Source organism: Ahaetulla prasina, chromosome 2, assembly GCF_028640845.1.
Source record: "Ahaetulla prasina isolate Xishuangbanna chromosome 2, ASM2864084v1, whole genome shotgun sequence".
NCBI classification, from domain to species: domain Eukaryota; kingdom Metazoa; phylum Chordata; class Lepidosauria; order Squamata; family Colubridae; genus Ahaetulla; species Ahaetulla prasina.
The window spans coordinates 91,798,005-91,814,730 of NC_080540.1; the positions used below are offsets into that span (position 1 = coordinate 91,798,005).

Here is a 16,726-nt window from a genome sequence, read left to right on the forward strand (position 1 = left end):
CAAGGTCGGATGGTGTTCACATCTGCAGGAGGAGTGGTGAGAAGATATTCGAATGAACTGGGAGAACGTGGGACCATGTGACTAGCAAAGGGGTTAGGGGGGTGGGACTCTTGGGGTTTGTATAACTGGGGAAAGAATCCGGAAGTTCAGTTTTGGAATTTCACTCATCGTGTGCCAGTTTCCTCATGCTAGTAAAGAACTCTGAAAGACAATGGCTTCTGAGTTTTTTTTATGCAGAAGAGGTTTTTCTGGAACCTTGACAACAACTCTCTTACTTTCCATCCTAAGAGGAAGCAAAATAGATTGATTCGTTCACTTGTAGCGCTTCCTATAGTACAAGTCTGTAGTTTGTAGAGTCTGTTGCAGTTTTGACTTTTGAGCATTGAACATTGGTTATCTATATATTTATATAATTCTTTAACTGTATCATGTGGGAGGCAGGAATTGGGTTACTAAAGACTGATAGACATTGGTGGATTATTTGTTGCAAGACATAGGCAAATTCCCTTTTCCATTTCATTTCAGACTTTATAAATCATGTATCCGTAAACATGATTAAACAGCCATATTAATGTAGCCAAACAAGTTTTGTATTTTTCATTTTCTGCCTAATTTTAATCTTTTTTCTTCCTTTAATTCTTCAATTTTGTAACTTACTGAATGATTCCAGATCATCATGATTTCTAGATACGTTCTACTACCAAGATTTCTCTATATACTCAGGTGAAGTTTTTTTAACATGATTCCACATTTCTGATCTACAAAATATATAGGAAAGTTCACAAAATGTAGTTAAATGAATACTTCCCTTCAAGTATTGAGCAACTGAAAACTCAAGTACTTGAATCTTCAATTATGTTTTAGGTTTACATATTTACACATTACAGTACTATTTATTCAGTTGTTTGTATATTCTAAACAATCAACAATTCCTGGTAGATCTAAATTATATGTAATAAATACAAAAAAATCTCACTATAAAGTTAATATTATTAATGGTCTATGTTTCATGAATTCAGTCAATTTAATAAGGTCTCAGCCATAACTAGATATTCAGTAAGCAATGAGATGAATTTAACTCTAATTGCCTAATTATATTTGTCTTATTTTGTATAAGCAAACTAAAATGGATGAGGAAATTCAAAAATAACAGAAAAAAACAGGTCATACCACATTAGATTTTGGAAGCTCACTAGCCAGGATTACCTCAAAAAGCAAATCATATTGCAATTCACAGTATCAAAAGCCTAAAAAAGATTAATAGATACCAGGGTACACATAATTCAATGCACCAAAAATTATTTTACATTATAATAAATCATGATTGATTAAAAATACTCTTAATTCTGAGCATTGCAGTCCCAAGAGTAGGACAATTCAAGTTTGGTGAAAGTTGCATTTGGAAATATCTCCAAAATATGCAACTACTGTATTTTAAATAAATTAGCTCTATGTCAGCAAAAACTAGATTTCAGATGTAAATACTAAATTCCAAACTACAGTATAGGGAATATAATATAGCTTGCTAAGAGAAACAAAGAGCTCATTCAAACAGCTCAGCAAATTCCTAGCGATCTTCAATTTTAAAAATAGATACAACTGATTGAGATATTAGATGTTTAGCACCCATTAACTTTTTATGAAAGTGATGCTTATGTGCTATCATAAAGCTCTTATTATTTTTTCACTTCAGTAAGTCCAAACAGAATCCTATTAGAGCACTAGCTTCCTGAAAAGAAATTCTCTTTCTAAATATCATACGGACACTGTAAATGTTACACCATATAATAGCCTGGAATGAATGTTTTAAAAGATATTTTTGCAAAACAATTATTTATTTTGAATAAAAAGAATGAGGAGCATCAAGTCTCTAAAGTGCAGGCCTAGCTTCTTGGTACCTTAGGTATATTTATAGTATCCTATGATTTTTTTAAACAAAGATTTTCCCACTGAAGTCCTATCTCCCAACTGATGTAAAGCTTCAAAATTTACACAATATTTACCACTAAAAGTATACCAGAATATTAAATAAATTTTACACTTCTCTGAATTTTACACCCCAATGTTAGACTTGCAATATTCCCAGCCTAATCCACACTGGAAACTGCAAAAGGCTGATCACTAGAAGAGTTGCAAACATCATTAAGAAAAACAAGACCAAATCCAATTAGAGTAATGTTCTTATTTGGTATAAAAGGAATTTGAGCAAACATGCTAAAAACTGGAAATCTGAAGAGCTTTTTTGCATTGTTTTAACTACTTAAGGCAGAATATTTGAATTCCTACCATTTTTACTACTATACATCAAAGATTTTCAAATAATTCATATTTATCGGTGAAGTAAGTTAAGCCTTTTTAGAAAATAAAAAAATATATATTTGAAAGTCTAGGTCACCATCTCTAACATTTTCAAGAATTGGAGCTCAGTCGTTGGAGTGAACTATTTTTACAATAAAGCCTGTTAATGTAATACAATTTAAAATTATGTTATACTTCATTTTCTTTTTAGCCCTTAAATCAGAGTTAAAATCCAGTTAATTGTTATGAACCTTATAATCAATTCACTTAATGATCTCACTTGTGAGGAGATTGCATTATTCCAGATAAAATACTTAACATAATGTGGATATTGATATTAGTAATGAATAAAGAAAAATAAATTGGATCACTGAGATGTGGAAGAAGTAGGACCAAGAGCTGGATCCAAGGCAAGCAAGATAAGGAAATGGAGGTGATACAGAATGCCTAAACAGCAATCTGATTTGTACAACATGTTCAGCTATAGGTTTTCCTGGTTTAGCATGATATGTGGATCTCATAGTTGGTAAAATGTAATTTATGGCTTAACAATAACCTACACAACTGTGGTTTATACATTAAATCATAGTTAGATAAAGTATGCTTTGCATATGTAAATCTAGTCAAAAGCTTCACACAATAACAGAAGTCAAAAACTAGAAAACTACCTTATAATTTAGCATGATGCATCAGGCAGCCTGTCTAGAAGAGGTAGTGATAAAAGAAAAACGACGATTCCTCTAGGCATCATAAAGCTCCTTTTGTCATTTTTAACTTTAAGTTTCACCAGATCACTTGGGAGAACAGTCAACAAGAAAGGTGGAAATACCAAACAAGTGATAAATTGAATTCATCTATTACACATTAGATTAAGCCTATCATTTTACATACACTGACTGCATTCTTAGTCTTTAAAAGTGTTAATATATAAGAAATTCTTCTAATCAAAACAGGGTTGTTGTTTTTTAGTGTTTCTTGCTTAGTTGCACAGATTGCTTGACTTGCATCATGCCCATCTAGTTCTTCCAATGAAGCTTATCCATGCATGGTGCAGTGAGGAATTTTGATTCAGCCAGCTTAATGCAGTGCCTGACATTGATTGGGATGAGAGGGAGTGACTATGCCAAGGTCATCCACTGGCTTCCATGCCTAAGGGAGGACTAGAACCTGTGTCTCTATACTCTTCATCCAGCACATTAATCATTATGCCATGCTAAATCTCATGTTTCCAATCAGAATATTAGGAGGAACTGGTCTGCAAAATCAAAGAGATTTTCTTAACACAGTTACTCACTGAAAAAGCATAGGAATATGTCTATATAGGAGATTCTAAAAAGAAAAACACTGTTCTATTCCGTTTGACATTTAAAGTTTGTGCTTTTATTTCTATGGGTACAAACTCATAAACCCAAGCTTTCATCCTCCCCAGAATTGCACATGTGACTGTCCCTTTATTACTTCATGCAGTCATTATTTCCCCACTGCAGCTGGTTTTAACCACTCTTAACACCTTAGTGTGCTACTGCAGGGAATATCAACTTGTGATTAACTGCTAAAAGACCAAAATAACAGTATTTGCTAAAACATTTAGGAGTCTCCACTGGATAACAGATGGCCAAAAGACTGAACAGGAGAATGTTTTTTGCATACTTAGGTTTGATCTTCAAGACATGGGGTCATGGAATGAATATTTAGCCATTCTAAAGTTCGTTCACACTAAAGACGAAGAAGGTATCCCTGTGGCTTTAAAACTATTAACAGCTAAATCTCTGACTCAGCTGCTTTATGGTTCCCAGCTAAGTCCTTACCCAAATAAATGGAAATGGTGCAAATTAAGTTGATCAGAATTCTGTTCCATGTCTCAAAATGCATATCCAAAAGTAGGTTAAGAACTTGGTTATTAATTATTAATTACTGGGTCAAGTGCCACTGTATTCCAGTGGCTTCCATTGAGTCCATCCACACTATCTGATAAATTACATGGTTAAAAAACCCACCCTTCCTGTGGCTTTTCTTTTGAGTTCTCACAGCTTTTTTGAATTTATTCAGACTAAGAAAGTAATTAGAGAATGGCTCCTGGACATTGATTATCAGAATAAGAAAGGTCTTATTCCTAAATCTATATAAATTCAGTTTAATTATTCCAGAGGGAAACCAGCCAATTATCATTAATCTCCCCATCACAATTAAAGTTCTTTTGAAGAGCCAGATTCAACAGCCTTCCCTCACCAGCTCTATATGGGAAATTTAATAAAATTATATGCCTAGCTGAACCTACCCTTTGATGAGGATTCAATTGAACCCGTCCTGCATGTGCTGTTACACTGTGATATTCAAAGAGGTCTAATCTTTCCTCTGTCGTCCTATGTTCCAGGTTGGCCTGAGGAATTTTAAGATATTCTGTTAGATATGAAAATTCTGTTACAGTAAAGTAAGGCATAAACATCGAATCACAACTTTTTGCTTTTTCATAGTAATATGAACAAGCCATTTCTATAAAGATCTATCAGTCTAATTGGTAAAACCCAAAGTCAGAGTTTCGTCTCCACATCAAGCATGAAGTTCAGAAGCGATCTCCATGTGAAAACAAAAGTAGAGAGAGTAACAGAGAGTTGGAAGTCAATGCTTCTTTTGCTTTTTTTATTCTTCTCTTTCCTTACTTCTCCTTCCACTTTCCCTCCCCCACTGCTTTCCTATTTACTTTGTATTTTACATTATTTTATAACACAATAAAAACATTAATGATGAAGATTAAACAAAAAACTGGGGAAAAAATATAGATATGGAAATTCCAACCACAGAGGACTTGTAACTAGGTTTTGTGTTATAGCCCTGCATGTGCATAAACAATTGGTCTCAAGCTTATGTTAGTAATTACTTTTATATTTGTATCTTATAATTCTTGTATATGCTGTGATTTATATTCAATTTTTAAATTTTAATAGAATGATTTTTTGGTCAAATTATTTTATAAATTGAATATTTACTTCCTCTTTTTGATTAAGATACAATTTTTATTCAAGAATTTTAGTTACACTGTTGTATCACTTATTTGTTTAATCGTAACATATTTGTTCACTTGGTTTTATTGCACCCTTTCTCTCTATCATTTTCTAAAATTTGGATTGATCATTGACTGAAATAAATAAATAAATCATATAGAAAAATACTTGGCCTTTACGTAGAAAACTTCGCCAGAATGTAAGCATTCTTGGATAAACTACATTATTACTTTTAACAATACCTTTTGATACAATGGTGGATACAGTTATGTCTGCAGTTCCTGGTCTATTATAGTTTAAGATGGTAAACCACAAAAAAAATTACTATTGTGGTTTACATTGAGTCTTTGACATTATATTTCCAATAAGAAGCTGAAATGAAGAAATCTAGAAAAGTGTAAAGTAATGACAATCTTGGACATAATGAAAACCAGATAATGGAAATAGATTTGTCATGTGTTAAGAAGACATGACATCCAACAAGTCAAGCTGTCGTTCACTAGCTTCAATGAACCTATATAAAAATGGCCCCTTGGTAGAGATCATATTACACTGAAAAGATTCTTTCAAAAAGAAGCAGAAAATACTATATTGAAAACATTAAACCTTAGTAGGAAAAAGCATAACTACAAACACATATACAAGCAAATAATCATTTCCAATCATAAGTAGTAGAAATAAATGATAGAAAAATGAGGAACTGATATTCGAGTAAACAGATGTTGTGGTAATAAACAAGAAAGCTATTTTCAGTGCACAACATAAATGAATTTAGTTTTCTAGCAAAATACAGCCCCTGTTAAGCTTCTTTCCAGACCTAATTATGTTATAAGTAGACTGTGCTTCAAGCAATTAAGAGAGACAAATAGTATTGGTAGGTAAGCGGATGCTGGAAGAAGATTGTCCACATGGGCATTTGTGTTTGTGCACCTATTACAAAAATAAAACTGGGTAAGTAAAATTAATATTTGGCTTAAGACTCATGTAAAAATTGAAATTCTTTTCAGAGTAATTAAGAAATTTCATATTGTACCATGCAATTTCTCTCTTACATAAGGAACAGAATATTTCCCTCATTCAAATTCTATGTTAACAAATACAGTTTATTATACCTTTTATTCTGAAACCTTGTTACACACATTATATAATATCCTAATCATACAATTTATTAATTTTTATTGTGTATAATTTATACACAATGCTTTATACATTTATTTATACATAGTGCTGCAATTTTTTTTGCAATTTGTGGAAATATAGCAAAACATAACAGCTACTATATTAGAGTTCTGAGGTTCAGCAAGCTTCATGTCATGCAACAATTTTAACAACTGACCACTACAATATAAAAAAGACTTTATATTGCATAAAAAGATGCAATTCCAGTAATCTATTAATGTTTATAGACTGCTACCAAGGATTATGCTATCCATTACTTTTACTTTCATTGACAGTGGGGAAATCTTGTTTCTCAAATGTTAATTATATCAGACCATGATTCATTTTGCTAAAGAAAAATCAGTTTTACTTATTTGTAGTTTTTGTATTACTGCAGATTCGGCAAGACATCTAAATAAAAATGCAAGCTGTTTTCTATTGGTCTTAGCATGAGCGATTCCCTAAACATTACACAAACTTTGCGATATTTGTTTAAATGGGAAAATAATACATGCTCTGCATGTGTCATCCTCGGCCCAATTTTCAATCCAGCTCCCAAAGCAGGTAAGTGAACACATATCATTTTCTTCATTTGCACTCTTTCCATCTAACACAGGGGCAAGCATCCACTGAAAAAAATAGGGATTCAAATGACTAATTTCATATCCTATATCATATTCAATGCAAGTGTATAAGGAAAACTGACTTAGAATTCCAGTTCTGAATACAAAGCCCAAGTTATTCAGTAAGCATGTAACAAGAAGTGTTCTCATAAAAAAAACTAGTTCAACAGTGGTTGTTTAAACTTATCAAAATGTTTGCTTTTTTAAAAAACAACAACTAAGCATTAATCTATTTTCAGCTTTTTCAGGAAATATGTTTAGCTCGCCAAGACTAAATTGTCAAATTTATTTTTAAACCAGACATTTTGGGGAATTATTTATGCTTTTTCTCTGAATAGTCATTTTGAATCATAAGTGTTTTAAGAATAGAAATACGTAAGTTTTAATATACAGGTAGTCTCAACTTACAACAGTTCATTTAATGATTGTTCAAAGTTACAACAGCACTGAAACTGTTGACCAGTTTTCACACTTATGACCATTTGCAGTATCCCCATTAAGGCACTTGGCAATAAGCTCATATTTATGACAGCCGCAGTGCCCCGGGATCATTTGATCACCATTTGTGACCTTTTGTGAGGCAAAGCCAATGGGGAAGCCAGAGTCACTTAACAACTATGTTACTAATATAAGAACTGCAGATTCACTTAACAACTGTGGCAAGAAGGGTCATAAAATGGGCAAAATTCACTTAACAAAGGTTTGCTTAGCAACAGAAATCTTGGGCTCAATTGTAGTCGTAAACTGAGGACTACCTATACTGACTTCCAAATATTTCCACAGTTTAACCTACTTTACACTGCAGGATGCTAGTTGTTTAGCCAATCAAGATTACATTTATTTTTAAACTCATTGTAAATTAATCTAGTTTAAATTACCACACTGCTCCACTAAATTACTGTATGTTTTATAATATTTGCTTAGTATCATACTTCAGTCTGAAGTAACCAGATTGTCTAGAGTATTTTAAGCAGAATGCTCTCACAATATAAGCTAATATATCTTATTGCACTATGAAATTGTGTGACTAGCTGTTAGATCTATGTTATATGTGAATCACACCACTATAAATGTGTAAACTATGGATTAATGCAACATATGACTCACTCTCCTGGCTGCAATAAATGTTTCATCTAGGTGGGCAAGATTACTAAAAGAGGCCGGAATGCTTTGCCCCCGACGGTTCATTCGGGTTCTATTTGAAGACAGAAATCTCATTCATCACAGAAAATAGAAGAGTTCAGGCAATAATATGAAGGATTTCATCCATCCTCATCTACCAATCTACCATTTCCATTTCGGACATAGATGATGCAAAAGTCCTTTTCATTTGTCTAATGAAGATCCAAGAGTTGGTAGCAAAGCTTATAAAGGATTATGCCTTTCCTCTGCTACCAGCATGAAATATTGCTACGTTAAACACACAGATAGTGAATTTTTGGACATATTATAAATACAGTAATTGCTGGTCTTGCATGAACAAACTTCACTTTCTAAATCAGTCTGTGATAAAGGAAAGATGCACCCTTCCTTCCAGCTTGCTTTGTAATTTATAAGAATAAGATAGTACTATATTATAAGAATAAGATAGTACTTAAAATCATAGGTTAAGGAAGGAACAAAACGGTCCACAATACAGGACGGACCAAAGGAAGAAGGCCTGGTTTTTATGCTTCATGAAGTAAAATGGCTCTTCCAGTAAATATATTGTAAATAGCAAGAAAAAGACCTGCAAAAGAAGTGTGATCACTTCAACTCATCATCACCAGCGAAAGCCTCTTCCAGGTACTCGGAATACAAGTGTAAATCACAAGATACTGTTCCTTCCTATCCTGTGGGATGATTCACTAGACACATGATGGCGAACCTCTGGCACGTAGAGCTCTCTGTGTGGGCATGCGTGCCGTCACCAGCTCTTCTTGTTTCCAGTGTGCGCATGCACACCATCCAGCTGATCTTCACACACGCCAGAGTGCCGGAAACCCAAAGACCCACTGTTCCGGTGCATGCGAAGACCAGGTAGCCAGTGTGCATGCGAGCAGCAGAAACCCAAAGACCAGGTGGCTGGTGTGCGCATGCGCACCGGCCAGCTGGTCTTTGGGTTTCTGATGCTCCAGCATGCGCGCATGCACACACACACACACGTACGTTCCAATTTGGGCACTCGATGCCGAAAAGGTTCATCATCACTGCACTAGACTAATTTTTATTGATAAATGTTAACAAACAACAGACCGAAAGTTCCATATGTCTATCATTACCATAAGAAAATAAGAGTCTTATAGTTTGAAGGCCAGTAACTTTATAAAATTGAACTTCAAATCATCCTATTGTTCTGCCACTTAGTTCAAGTGTTACAACTGGAGTTCATAACATCATTTCTCATACTTATCTCAGCTAAAATAATATTTTGCACATAAACTTATAGATTTCATGAACAACTGTACACCCCATCACTACAGCATCTATAAAACAAAAATTAAAATGTACAAAATCACACAACTTGTATTAAGACACATAATAATTGGAATATGATCCCCCAAATCCTCACAGAGGATCCTGCATTCGAAAACTAAATCGCAACATATGGCCACGCATTTAAACTATATCTATTTCATATTCAATGAACACAATTTAATATATACAAATTCATTTCATTTAGAAACATTCTCTACAGTCCTGATTTAACTTTTCCACCAAAGAAAAATTATACAATAGTGTCACTGAGTTTAGTTTTCCTTTTACAATGAAAACTATAAAAATTTATCATTATGTAAAACTATAATCTCAAGGAATCAAAAGAGAAAAAATGAAGACATAAAATCCTAAAAAAGATTATGCTCATGTATTTATTTTAATATGTCCTTTCTCAATGATTCAGATACATTTAACAGACTGAACATGAGTGTGTTCAAAAGTTCAACAACGTGATACATATCAGACACCTTTATAAAAATGAACTGATCCAAGAAATTCAGGTGAAAAAGGAATAAAGCTTTAATCCACATGTGAATGATTTCAAGAATAATATGAATAAATCTCCAGAGAAGGCTTCATTCCTAGCATCACACTCCAGAATCCACTCAAATCAGTAGAGAGAACACAAGGTGAATAGGTAATTCTGTAAAATTACCCTAGTGAAAATGTTGATAAATCCCCAATTATGACACCTGCTCTAGGATAAAAACAAGTGCAAAATACAATACACTCACCAGTTAATATTTGCAAACCTTTCACACAAAACATTAATCCTCTTGAATTTTAAGTCTGTTATCAACCTAATAATTTTGAAATGCCAAAATTTATAACTATTTAGAATACAGTTCACATCTTCATTGAAATTTGTTTAACATAATCATATGAACACAAAGAGTTAAGTGTATAATCATATCATTATCTAGTTTATTAAGATATTGAAAAATTCTGAAATAACCCCATAACATAATATTTTGGAAAATGTTATCAACTCTCTTGCCACATACTATGTAAGATTAATAATTACACTGTTGCAACAGACAACAGGTAAGTTACTGATAAGTTAATACAAAAGTTTATTAGCAAACATTTACAGGTTAAATGCTTACATACTCAAAATGGCCAATATGAAAATAACAGTACATATGGAAATATCACATAAAACATGGCTTCCAAAAGTGCAATTTACCATTTTTGTTGGCCAAGTAGGCTTTTCTTTTATTTCCAACCATAAGAAAGTTCAGATTTCTCACCAACTTTACTGAATAATTCTCTCTACTCAAAGAACAGGAAACAGTCTTATTTTTATACCCTAGCCTCAAACATTTGCATTTCAATTCTTCAGTTTACACCTATATGTGGGGTTTGCTGTCTCCGTGGGCCAGCTGTCTTTCTACACATACACTCAACTCCTGCCCTTGTTTTACTACATTGGCTAGCACAGCTGCCAATCATTTCAGCTAATGCTCTTTCCTTTCTATTTCAGACACAGACCTTCTATTGTCACATCCGTATTACCAACTAGGCCTCTCAGCACCACATAGTCCAAAGCAAGCTTCAATTTATCACCAACTATGGATCCTGTTCCCAGCAATCAGGTTTTTTGGTCTGCAGATTTCCTTAAAGTCCTCATCTATTTTTCTTTCAGATGGCAGAGAGGAAGAGACACTGCCTTAGCGGTGGAGTCTCCTTTTTTCCTTTCATTTATTTCAAAATAGCCCTGAAGAGTTGCAGCAGCCTTCGGTTTGGTTAAACCTGTTTCATCTCATGTCATTATTCCCTTAATTGGTTTTTGTTTGTTTTGGGGTTGTTGTTGTTTTTAGTATAAACGGATACTAAAAGGATATCTGTGCACTGGAGCCAAGCGTAATGAAGGGGGGGGCGGGGACAAGTTACTTAATGAGCTTCCAAACGTCAAGGAAAAGCTTCACCCCCGCCCACCCACCCCTTCCTCCCCCCTGCCACCCCAGCTCTTGTCAACAAGGACCGAGCACACGTCACTTCCTCCAGAACCTTCCCATAGCTTCCAGGAAGGCTCACCCGCCCCTTTTAGTGCAAAACATCCATCCTCTTTCGCAGACTCAAAAACTTTTTCTTCTTAGGGACTCGGACGGTTCTTGCCACCCCTCAAGAAGGCTCCTTGGCTTCCCTTAAAAAAGCCCAGCTTTCTGGATCCATTCCGTCAGCTCTAAAGCTTCCCCAGATCGTCATCCCCAGCACCATATTTCTCCCCCCCCCCCACTCTCTCTCACACACACACATGCACACACACGCCCCCTCCCCGGTAAAGATTTAAGAGACCTTGTACACAACCCTCCCCCGACGGCAATAGATCCCTTTCGAGCGAATGCTCGCCAACCCCCGTTTCCTTCCGGTAGTGCTGGCAGGGCCCCCACTCCCGAGCTTTCCCTCCCCCCGCAGCCCCTTCAGAATTCCTCACCAACCGCTCCACCCAATTCATGCCTCCCACCCTCTCCCGGCTAGCTGGGTCTCGCGCTCGTCCCTATTCCCATCCCTCCCTCGCTCCCCTCCCCCTGAGAACAACACCTCTCTTACTCTCCAGAGTAGTAATTCTCGCTTCCTCTTCTTCCCCAACCCGCGCCGACTACTACGCTGGCTCTGCCGGCCCCCAGCATCCGCTCACCATCTGCTCCCCCGACCCCCACAGCACCCATCATCTACCAACCCCCCCAACCCCATCCACGACATCTCGACCCAACGGTCGGGTTTCCTCGCTTCCTCCCCAGCTCCGGGGTATCGGCGCCCGCTTCTAAACACCCGCCCCCACGCCGCCGACCTTTCTGCCTCCCAGCAGACTCACTTCGGCAGTCATTAACCCCGAGGAGCCCCGACCGTTTCCCTCCTCGGTTGCCCACCTCCGCCCCTCCGTCTGCCCCAGGTCGGCCGCCCCCGATCGATCCTCCAGAGGGGGCAACGGAGGAAGGAGCGGAACCGCCCCGCCCGCGCCTCCCCCTCCCTCGCCCCCCCTCCCCCGTACCTGTAACTGCAGCATCCCCGTCTCTGAGCTGCCGGCCTGGCTCTTTGTTTCCTGCCGCGGGCCGGACAGGAGAACTGGCTCCCCCCGCCTCCTTCTTCGCCTCCTCCTCCTTTTCCTCCTCCGCCTCCTTCTCACACTCATTGAAAGCAAACAAGCATCATGGCGGCGGCAGCGGCGACGACGGCACGGGGACCGCCTAGGCCCGGCCCACATCGCTCGGCTCGGCCGCCCACTCCTCGCCGCGATTGGACGGCCAGCGCGGGGCAAGCTCGGCGGGCGGCTATGGTTGTGCAGAGCCGGAGGGACGCAGGCGGAGACGGGGAGGACGGGTCTTTAGAGGGACGCGGCGCCGCCGGAGAAAGAGAAGAAGCTGCGTCCGCAGCCCCGCCGAAGAGGAGCGGTTGCAAGTCGAGGCATTGCCCGTCTCGGGAGAGAACTCCCCGGACTGGGGAGGGTGGGGGGCGGAGGGTGTCAGTAGGACCCGAATGGTTGGAGAGACTGCTTATCAAAAAATCTCAGGGCTGTGCTGAGTAGATTTGAAACTATGGGCCCATAGATGCAGGGGCAATAATATTTACCTACTCTAGCAAGCAGAAATCGAGGACAGGTAGTCCTCGTCTTACAACAGTTCGTTTAGTTCCAAAATTACAACAGCACTGAAAAAAGTGACCCATGACCGTTTTTTCACAGTTAATGCCCTTTGCAGCATCCCCATGATCGCACGATCAAAATTCAGATGCTTGGCAACTGGCTCACACGTGCGACCATAATCATTTTGCATCCTTCTGACAAGAAAAGTCAATGGGCAAATCAGATTGATTTAATAACTGGGTTATTGACTTATCAACTGCAGTGATTCACTTAACAGCTGTGGCAAGAAAAGTTGTAAAATGGAGCAAAACTTAATAAATGTCTCGCTTAACAACAAACAATTTTGGCCTCAATTGTGGTCTAGGGCTACCTGTACTACAGTTGTGGTAATGGGAGCTAGATTGGATGGTTTTAAAAAAACTGGATAGGAGGATCAGTGACCGTAGTTCACGTGTTCACTCATTGGCAGCATGCCTTAAAATGGTAGGAAGCAGTGGTGAAATTCTGCCGGTTCTGTCCGGCTAGTGCGAACTGGTAGCAGCTGCAGCGGCGCATGGTTCAGTGAACTGATAGTGGTGGCAGTGTGAGACTCCGCCCACCTGCCTGGACATCGTTACTTCCTGGTTTTAACCAGGAAGTAACCCGTTTCTGACCCTCTGCATGCACACTTCCAAACCAGTAGGGAAGGTAAGTAGTTTTCACCCCTGGTAGGAAGTGAAGTACACCAAGTCAGTTTAATCTTGTAAAGGTCTCCCTAGATATTAAGTTTTTTAAAATCTAGGGAAAAAACCATGACAAACTACTATACAGTAAATCAAAAAAATCAAAACTAACGAAAGTATAGGTAGCCTTCGACTTAACAGCACTTCATTTACTGACTGTTCAAAGTTAGGGCACTGAAAAAAGTGATTTATGATGGTTTTTTCATACTTATGACCTTTGCAGTATCCCCATGGTCACATGTTCAAAAGTCAGATGTTTGGCAATTAATTCATATTTACAGTGGTTGCACAGACCTGAATCATCCCCTTTTGTGATCTGACAAGCAAAGTCAATGGGGAAGCCAAATTTAGTTAACAACTTTTATTAACATCTGCAGTGATTCACTTAACTATTTTTTTATTTTATTTTTTGTTTACATTTATACCCCGCCCTTCTCCGAAGACTCAGGGCGGCTTACAGTGTATAAGGCAATAGTCTCATTCTATTTGTATATTTTTACAAAGTCAACTTATTGCCCCCCCCAACAATCTGGGTCCTCATTTTACCTACCTTATAAAGGATGGAAGGCTGAGTCAACCTCGGGCCGGGCTCGAACCTGCAGTAATTGCAGGCTTCTGTGTTCTTAATAACAGGCTTTACCAGGCTGAGCTAAACCGGCCCACGGAAGGTTGTAAAATGGGGCAAAATTCACTTAAATGTCTGCAACAGAAATTTTGGGTTCAGTTGTGATCGTAAGTTGAGGACTACCTGCATTTCCTTACTTAAGTTTGAAAAATATTAAACCATTAACTTGTTTTAATGTAACAGATGGTTTTGTCTCAGTGTTTATATCTTTTGTTTTAATATTTGGCTAAGACATTTTTTAAAGTGAAAATGAATTTAAAAAGACGATAAAAATGTAAATGTTGTAAATGTTTGGGGAATTGTTTTAAAAACCATGATTACTGCAACTTTTGATAAATAAAAAAATGGAACTAATTTTTAATTGTATTTAAAAAAATTACAGAAATATAGATATTTCATAATTTACTGAATTATCACATTTTATTTATTTATTTATTTATTTATTATTCGAATTTATATACCGCCCTATCTCCCAAAGGACTCAGGGCGGTTCACAGGCATATAAAACATCAATATACAAATTAAAATAATCCTTAAAAAACTTATTCTAACGCCCAAATTATTAAAAATAAAAATATAAATATAAAATATAAATATTAAAATCAATTTAAAACCCCTCTAAATTTAAAATCTAAGCCAGTCCTGCACAGATGAATAAATGTGTCTTGAGCTCGCGACGGAAGGTTCGAAGGTCAGGAAGTTGACGGAGTCCTGGGGGGAGTTCGTTCCAGAGGGTGGGAGCCCCCACAGAGAAGGCCCTTCCCCTGGGCGTCGCCAAACGACACTGCCTAGCTGACGGCACCCTGAGGAGTCCCTCTCTGTGAGAGCGCACGGGTCGGTGAGAGGTATCTGGTCGCAGTAGGCGGTCCCGTAGATAACCCGCCCTATGCCATGGAGCGCTTTAAAGGTGGTCACCAAAACCTTGAAGCGCACCGGAAGGCCACAGGTAGCCAGTGCAGCCTGCGCAGGATGGGTGTTATGCGGGAGCCACGAGGCTCCCTCTATCACCCGCGCAGCCGCATTCTGACTAACTGCAGCCTCCGGATGCCCTTCAAGGAAGCCCCATGTAGAGAGCGCAGTAATCCAGGCGAGACGTCACAAGAGCGTGAGTGACCGTGCATAGGGCCTCCCGGTCCAGAAAGGCGCAACTGGCGCACCAGGCGAACCTGGTAGAACGCTCTCCTGGAGACGGCCGTCAAATGATCTTCTAGAGACAGCCGCTCATCCAGGAGGACGCTAAGTTGCGCACCTCTCCATCGGGCCAATGACTCGCCACCGATGGTCAGCCGGATTTAGCTGACTATACCGGGATGCCGGCATCCACAGCCTCTCTGTCTTGGAGGGATTGAGCTTGAGCCTGTTTCTCCCCATCCAGACCCGTAGGGCCTCCAGACACCGGGACAGCACTTGATAACCGTTGGGGTGGTCCGGTGTGGAAAAGTACAGCTGGGTGTCATCCGCGACAGCTGGTACCTCACACCGAACCCACTGATGATCTCACCCAGCGGCTTCATGTAGATGTTGAACAGAAGGGGCGAGAGGATCGATCCCTGCGGCACCCCACAAGTGAGGCGCCTCGGGGCCGACCTCTGCCCCCCTGTCAACACCGACTGCGCCGGTCGGAGAGATAGGAGGAGAACCACCGATAAACGGTGCCTCCCACTCCCAATCCCTCCAACCGGCGCAGCAGGATACCATGGTCGATGGTATCGAAAGCCGCTGAGAGGTCTAATAGGACCAGGGCAGAGGAACAACCCCTATCCCTGGCCCTCCAGAGATCATCCACCAACGCGACCAAAGCCGTCTCCGTGCTGTAACCGGGCCGGAAACCGGACTGGAACGGGTCTAGATAGACATGAAAATGATCAGGTCATTTGAACATTGCAAAGAAATTCCATGCTACTTATTTAAGCCAGTAATTGAAAAAAATAGTTCTTTTTTTAAAAAAATAGGTCTATAATTGTTTACATTATGCTACAAGTAAATTCAGTGGTAAGATCAGTGGTACATAATTTCTAGTTTTCTAAACGTACAGGTTGTACTATTCAGAATTTTGAAAATATTGAATTTATTTCATTAAAGCATTTTAGCCGGATCTTACCATTAGAAAATGTCATACATTTATGGGATAGAAGGTAATTCTAAAAGATTTTTTAATTGAAAAGTACATGGTACCTGTGAATTTGTTTTGTTTCATATATGTATATGAAATAGTGCCAAATGAGAATGTAATT

General features: G+C 38.6%; 1 protein-coding gene across 2 annotated transcripts in view; it reads right to left on the bottom strand.

Annotated features, from left to right (window-relative positions):
* Window positions 1–12,707, bottom strand: part of CNOT6 (CCR4-NOT transcription complex subunit 6) — a 62,142-nt gene extending 49,435 nt beyond the window's left edge. The window contains exons 1-2 of one of the 2 annotated variants that reach the window (XM_058166531.1): window positions 12,555–12,573; window positions 4,577–4,678 (exon numbers count right to left, since the gene is read on the bottom strand). The gene's annotated coding sequence lies outside the window, so the exon portion shown is untranslated. Of the gene's footprint in view, window positions 1–4,576; window positions 4,679–12,554 lie in introns of both variants that reach the window. The other variant, XM_058166530.1, reaches the window with a different exon arrangement.
* Between the last annotated feature and the right edge of the window lie 4,019 nt (window positions 12,708–16,726).